Here is an 8,161-nt window from a genome sequence, read left to right as displayed (position 1 = left end):
AAATAAAATCAAGTTGTTATTGTTTTATTCGTTTCATATGGTAGAACATTCAATTTAAGGAACAACGTCCAAAACGGCGTCTAAAACGGACTTACGGTTTGAAAGTTATACATCTTTAACTTTTTACAAGAAAACAGTTATCGCTACAGCACGCGGCGCAACCAGAGTTCGCGGCGCGACCTGAAGCATACAAACACGTTCGCGGCGCCAACCTATGCACGCGGCGCGATGCGAGAAAACAAGTACGCCTTCGCGGCGCGCACCTACCTTCGCGGCGCAAACTGGCAAAAGTCAGAGCTTTCATCGCATTTGACAGCATTACGGGATTTACCCCAAAATCCCCAAAACCAAACCAAGTTATGTTATGAACCTCAAATACCACCATATCAGCCACATACATGTTATAACACAAATATAACACCCAAAGAGGATCATTTAATCATCATAACAATCCTATAATCATACAATTCATCAAATCATACAATTCCCCTCAAAATCATCCCAAAACCCCAATCCATCATACAACTAATTGACACAAACAATGTATCTAAATCAGTTCTATTATCTATAATACGATAAAAGATATTAACCGGAAGAGTCCCCCCTTACCTTAGCCAAGGATCTTGATTAGCCCTCTTCCTCTTCTGTTCCTCTTTCACGTATCAGCACTTCTACTCTTCTGCTCCTCTTCCACATCTATTTTCCTTTTTTCCTTAATTCCTTATTTTTATGAAAAATAGATTTTAATTTAGTAAAGGGCTTTACTAACATAGAACCCCCTCTTTACTAATACCACACTTGGCCCAACACTATAAACCATCTTTCTTCCAATTAAACCCCACCAACCACCAATAATTCTAATTATAAATTAAATTTCCATTTAAATTAAAAATTAAAATATACGGGTGTTACACAATCAGCATGTTACGTAGGCAAAATTCTAAGAATCTTGGTCAAAAAATTAAAAAGGGGCTTTAATGATGGAATTTTTTTTAAAGTTTGTCTTAACAAAAAAAATCTAAGGGGTAAACCAAAACACGCCTATATAACTGAGGGCAAAAGTCATTTAACTCTAATAATAAATAAGAGATCCACTTATTTTAGGAGTAACTCTACATAGAGCTACTTGTTTAATAATTTATTATAAAAGTTAGAATTTGTTAATTAGACGGTTGAATTAAAAGTTCTTATAAAATATATCAACCATATAAATTTTTATTAAAAATTTTCGATTGTAACTATGTAATTGAATAATTGACATTTACTTGCATTTTATAAAAGTTTAGTATATATTCAATTGAATAATCGAGATTTTTAATATTTTTAAAAAAAATGATTATTGTGTTGATTTCAATGATAAAATGAGTCTCATTTACTAAAATAACCATATTAAAATAGGTAGTGTAGTACTTAAATGAATTATGATACAATAAATAAGGGTAAGTTAATGGAAAAAAATAATAAATATCACATTGGTATTCTAAATGGACAAATAATTTGAGACAAATAAAAATAGGAAAGAGGACACCTATTGTGAGACGGAGGGAGTATTAATTAATTTGAAATTTTATAAAATATTAAAGTTTGACCTAACTCATCCTTATAAAACCATTTGGTAAGGCGAGGAGTGTCACTCTTTATAAACTCTTTCAATGCTCTATCTCCAACCAATATAGAATTTTTATGATCTTTCTAATACACCCCCTCACGCCCAGCATTCTTTTGGGCTTGGTGCTTGGATATTAACGGTGGGCGGCCTATGGTTCGATCGATAGGCTCTGATACCATATTAAGAAATGTGATTAGGCCTAACTCATCCCTACAAAACCGGCTAGTAGGGTGAGGATTGTCCCCACTTGTAAGCACATGTTCAGGCTATATATTGTCTGATATGAGACTCTTAACATACCATGTTAAGAAATGTGATTGGGCCTAACTCATCCCTACAAAATCGGCTAGTAGAGTGAGGATTGCCCTCACTTATAAGCACATGTTCAGGCCATATATTGTCTGATGTGGGACTCTAACTCACGCCTAGGACTAGACAACTAGAGCATGGAAATAAATGGTGGGTGGCCCGATAGCAGAAACCATAATAGGTGGCCCACCAGATCTTAAACGAGGCTCTGATACCATATTAGAGTTTAACCTAACTTATCCTTACAAAATCAGTTGTAAGGTGAGGAGTGTCACTCTTTAAAAACTCTTTCAATGCTCTATCTCCAACCAATGTGGGACTTTTAAGATCTTCCTAATATAAAACAAAAAAAGAAATATCGTAGAATTAATTCAACAACATCAATAATAAAGTCTTATTCCATTAAGGGAAGTCAGTTATATGAATTAATTTTCGCCATAATGTCCTATCTAAGACCATGTTTCTATCCAAATCGTTAATATCTATAAGAACAAGATTTGGTTCTGCATCTGGCCTTTAATTTTGATGATAGCAATACATTGTTTCTTAGAGAACAATTTTGTCCCCTAACGGTTTTAGTCTAGTGTGTAACTTTTGTTAACAGGTTCTGACTTTGATAGAATGGCGTGTGACGTCATCAGTTTCTAGAATCAACACACTCTGACTCTGAAGAGACAACAAAGTGCGGTTTATAAAGAAAAGTCAAATTATGGAATGCTCTTTGACAATGCTTCTGAAAGAATGTTCATCAAATGGCTTCTGACTTTAATAAAGGAGCTTCTGAAGGTTTTCAAGCTCTGACATTTGGCACAAGTTTTAAAGACCGATTTCCGAAGAGTATGAAGACAAGGTTATGAAGAACAAGTCCTGAAGACATGGTTTTGAAGACTCAAGATCAGCTTTTGATCATTCTAAACATGCTTCATCAATATACCTTCTGAAGATCAGAAGTTAAGATCAAAAAAGTTTTATGTGAGAAAAATATTACAGGGTACAAGATCAAATAATCCTTCCATTACAGTGATTTTGAGGCGCAAGGACAGTACTATTGTACCATTTTATCTCCCACCTTCTGCTGACCGTTATGCAAGAACACAACTAATAAATGTGTAATTCCATCTTCACCCTTCAACTGATATTTCTATGCATATATAAAGAAGTCTTAGAAGAATGAAAAACAAGAACCTTTGACAAGAATTTCTCTCACGCGAAAGTTTGCACAACATCTTGATATTTAATTTTTGTGAGAAAATTTGTAAAGCAAGGAACTTTTGTTCATACACTTGCTCTTAACACTGTTGTGTTATTTCATTGTATTTTATTTGTGTAATATGCTTATTAAGAATCATCTTTGTAAACACACCTTTGTATTTCAACTTGTGAGTTAATTTTGTTCCTTGAGAGACTAGGGTATACTCAGGATTCCCAAGAGGACATTGATAGTAGGTCTTTGTGTGTAATCAGTTTGGTTATAATGTATTAAGTCCTTGTAGAAGGCAAAATCACCTTGGCGGATGGAATAGAGGTAGCTTCGTTAACAGCGAATCAGGATAAAAATGTTGTGTGCATTATTTTTATTTTAAGTTCTTTGTTTGTTTGTCTTGGTTGGTAAAAAAATTATTCTTGAAGTCCAATTCAACCCCCCCTTTCTTATATTTCCTTAACATTCAATTGGCATCAGAGCTCTGATTCTGGTATTGATTGTTATTAAACATTTCACCGTGTTTGATAAAAATCCAGAAATTCATTGAAACACAATGGCAGAAAATGTCCCTCCACTAGTTGCACCCGTCGTTAGTGAAAGAGATCACTATAGTGCAAACTTGCAGTTTTTTATGGAGAAAAAATTGATTATTGGAAAGACAGAATAGAAAGTTTCTTGGTTGGCCATGATGGAAATCTATGGGATATGGTAGTTGATCTCTACGTTCATCCTGTTGATGCTAGTGGTAATAACATAGAAAGAAGAGTGGTGACTGACCAACAAAAGAAAGATTACAAAAATCATCACAAGGCTAGAACTATTCTGTTGAATGCTATTTCATACACTGGGTATGAAAAGATTACAAACAAAGATACAACCAAGAGAATATTTGACTCATTAATAATGGCACATGAAGGAAATGCTCAAGTGAAAGAAACCATGATGGTTGCCTTGATACAGAAGTATGAAGCCTTCAAAATGGAGGATGATGAAACTGTTGAGAACATGTTCTCAAGGTTTCAGAATCTTGTTGCATGACTGAAGGTTCTAAACAAAGGATACTATAATGTAGATCATGTTAAGTAGATTAACAAAAGTCTGCCTAAGACATTGAGGCCTATGGTAACTGCACAGAAACTGTCTAAGGATCTGAACAACCACTATGCATAAAAAGAGTTTAGGCAACACCCTCTTTACCACCGTTTTTTTATAAAAACACTGCTAAAAATAAAATAGAACATTAGACAGCACTTTTGATAATAATCGTTAGCATATGGTATCCACGTAGGCAACACTTTGTAATATAAGCGTTGATGTATGTTAAATAAAAAATAATAATTTTTAAAAATTGTATATTAGACAGCGCTTTTTATTTTAGACAGCGCTTATTAATAAATAATGAGGCTTCCTTAAGTAGCACATTAGACAACACTTATTAATAAAAAATGTTTCCTTAAGTGATACATTAGGCAGCACTTATTAATAAATAAAAACACTGCCTTAAGTAGTTCATTAGGCAGCGCCCATAAATATACAAAAAGCATTGTCTACTCTACATATAGAATCATTAAAATTTACGAAAACATCAATACTAGACAGTGCTTATTAAATAAATAAAAGTTTTGCCTTAAGTAGTACATTAGGCAGCGCTTATAAATAAAAGTTTGTCAATACTTCTCTTTTATTTTATAGGATTTATGTTTCTTTTTTTATTATTTAAGGTTTTTGAAAAAAATTTATTCTTTTTCTTTGTGCTTACAATATAAAATTTTGGTTATTTTTCTTTGTGCTTGCCATGAAATATTTTTAATTTCATTATTTAAGGTTTAGTTTTTAATTTTGTGGGTTTTTAGTGAAGTTTATGTTTGGTTACAAATAACCATAATGAGTCTAGAAATCAATTTTTAATAGTTGTTAAGATTGAACCACCATGTTAACAAAGTATACAATTTTTTGTGTATATATATAGGGGTGTAATCGGATCGGTTTGGATCAGTTTTTGGTAAAAAAAAGATCCGAACCAAAAATATCTCTATCGGTTTGGTTTGGTTTGGTTTGGTTTTTAACATTTTTCAAAAATGAAACCGAACCAAACTAACCGGTTGGTTCGGTTTGGTTTGATTCAGTTGATCAGTTTTCAATGTTTTTTTCAAACATTATATTCATTCATGCATTCTCCACTATCGTGTTTTTGGATGTATTTTATACTATTATATTTAAATTAATATATTTCATGTCATTTATTTCATGTCATTTATTTCATTGCATTATGAAATACAAATTCACTATAAAATGTAAAGTTGACACTTGACATCAAAATGTTGGAAAAAGATTTGATAGCTTAACAAATGGAACACGAAAAAAGCATCAATTAACATGTTTCACCCCTCAAATATACTTCAAAACTATTTTGTAACAAGACTAAAATGAATTTTGTTGAAGAAGAAGAAACCAAAAAGGTAAAAACAAATATGAAAATTAACAAAGAAAACTTGCACAAGAAGAATGAGCCCATAACATATCATAATGACAATAGTGAGAGCAACATTTGAGGGAGGATAGAGAAATAGTTTAGTGAAAGCATGTTTTCGTTGTTAACAATAGTAAATATATATAAACATAGAGAAGGAGAAAACACCCTTTGAATTAGGGTTTCAATAGAATGAACAAAAACTGACAGAGTAAGGGTTACACCAAAGTATAAATACTAAATGCTGAGAAAGACTTAATTACCCTTACAAATATATAATAAATCAATATAATAATAATTACTAACATCTCCCCTCAAACTCAAGATGCATTAGCAGAGAGCATCGAGAGTTTGTCAATCAAAAAACGAAAACGTTTAATGGAATGCGTCTTCGTAAACAAATCAGCAATCTGCAAAACGGAGGAGACAAACGGTAGAGTAATTGTCCCATGCTGAAGATGATGACGAGTGAAGTGACAATCAATCTCAATGTGTTTGGTACGCTCATGAAAGACCGAGTTGTGGGCAAGATGAGTGGCACTTTTGTTATCACAATACATAGGAGTTGGTTCAGAAAGAATGACACCCATATCAGAAAGTAACCAACGCAACCAAACTATTTCAGTAGTGGTGGATGCCATAGCACGATACTCAGCTTCTGTAGAAGACCGAGAAACAATATCTTGTTTCTTACTCTTCCAAGAGATAAGAGAATCTCCAAGAAAAACACAAAACCCTGTGGTAGACTTACGATCTGTGGGGTCACCAGCCCAATCCGCATCAGAATAAGCACGAAGTTCCAATGAGGACGATGAGGGAAAGAGGAGGCTCTGAAACTGGGTTCCCCGAAGATAACGGCATATGCGAAGAACAGCTGCCCAGTGCGTTGTAGTAGGAGAGACAACAAACTGACTAACAACATGAACTGCATAAGAAATATCTGGTCTAGTAATTGTAAGGTATACCAAGCAGCCAACTAAAGTACGATATAAGGTGGGATCTGGCAGAGAAACACCATCAGATGGAGCATATTTCACATTCAACTCAAGAGGACTATCTGCTACTCTATTATCAGAAAGGCGAGCTTGTTCAAGAATGTTGGCAATATACTTGGATTGCGAGAGAAGATAGCCTCTAGGAGAGTAGGCAACTTCAATGCCCAAGAAGTAGCGAAGAGTGCCCAAGTCCTTCATCTCAAACTCTTTGGCTAACTGTAATTTCAAATCATTAATTCCCTCCATATCATCACCTGTAATAATCATATCATCAACATATAATGAGAGTAAAATACGACCATGACAAGTGATCTTGACAAACAAAGCAGAATCATGATCACTGGAGCGAAAACCAATAGATGTAATCACAGCGGTAAACTTCTCAAACCAAGCTCGTGGAGCTTGTTTCAGACCATATAGAGCCTTCTTCAACTTACACACTTCCCCTTGATTATGAGAAACACCTTGTGGTGGTACCATATAAACTTCCTCTTGAAGATCACCATTTAGAAATGCATTTTTAACATCCATTTGAGAAATATGCCACTGACGAACTGATGCAACTGCAATAAGGGTGCGAATAGTAGTCATCTTAGCAACAGGAGCAAAAGTTTCTTCATAATCCATACCATATTGTTGAGAGAAACCCTTAGCAACAAGGCGTGCTTTATAGCGCTCAACTGACCCATCAGACTTAGTTTTGATCTTGTATATCCAACGAGACCCAATAGCACGTTTTCCAGGAGGAAGGGGTACTAATTCCCAAGTATCTGTTTTATGCAAAGCAGAAAGTTCTTCTGTCATAGCCTGCTGCCAAAGAGGGTCAAGAATAGCCTCTTTATAGGAAGAGGGCTCAGACAAACAGTGTATAGAGGTTAGAAAAGAAGCAAAAGAAGCATAGTAAGTGGAATAGACAAAATCAGGCAATTGAGTAGACTTACGGTCACGGGAGGGATAACGGGGAGGCGGAGGATCAACAGTCGCAGGAGGTTGTTGGGTAGCCGTGGGGACAAGAGGGATGTCAGTATCTAGAGTATTGGTAGTATCAGTCCTGCAATTCTCAAAACTACAATCACTAGAAATATTATCATTATGATCAAAAGGATCTATATGAGTGAGTTTTGAACTGTTAGTAGTATAAGAATCAGAAGAAAGAGAGTAAAAAGGAATGTGTTCAAGGAAAACAACATGACGAGAAACATACAATTTCCTTGCACCAGGATCATAACAACGATAACCCTTTTGACCATCCCCATAACCAAGAAAAACACATATAGCAGAACGAGAAGACAACTTACTACGTTCTACTTGGGGGCGAAGAACAAAACAAGTAGAACCAAACACTTTCAACGATGAATAATCAGGGATAGAGTTATACAATTTTTCAAAGGGAGACAAACCTGAAGTGACAGATGATGGGATTCTATTAATAACATGAACAGCAGTAAGAACTGCTTCACCCCAAAATTCACTAGGAACCGAAGCAGACAACAAAAGGGAGCGAGCAGTCTCAATAATGTGACGGTGTTTCCGTTCAGCAACTCCATTTTGCTGAGGTGTATCAGTACAAGATG

This window comes from Vicia villosa, linkage group LG1 (assembly GCF_029867415.1).
Source record: "Vicia villosa cultivar HV-30 ecotype Madison, WI linkage group LG1, Vvil1.0, whole genome shotgun sequence".
NCBI classification, from domain to species: Eukaryota; Viridiplantae; Streptophyta; class Magnoliopsida; order Fabales; family Fabaceae; genus Vicia; species Vicia villosa.
Note: the sequence above shows the minus strand (reverse complement) of the source record.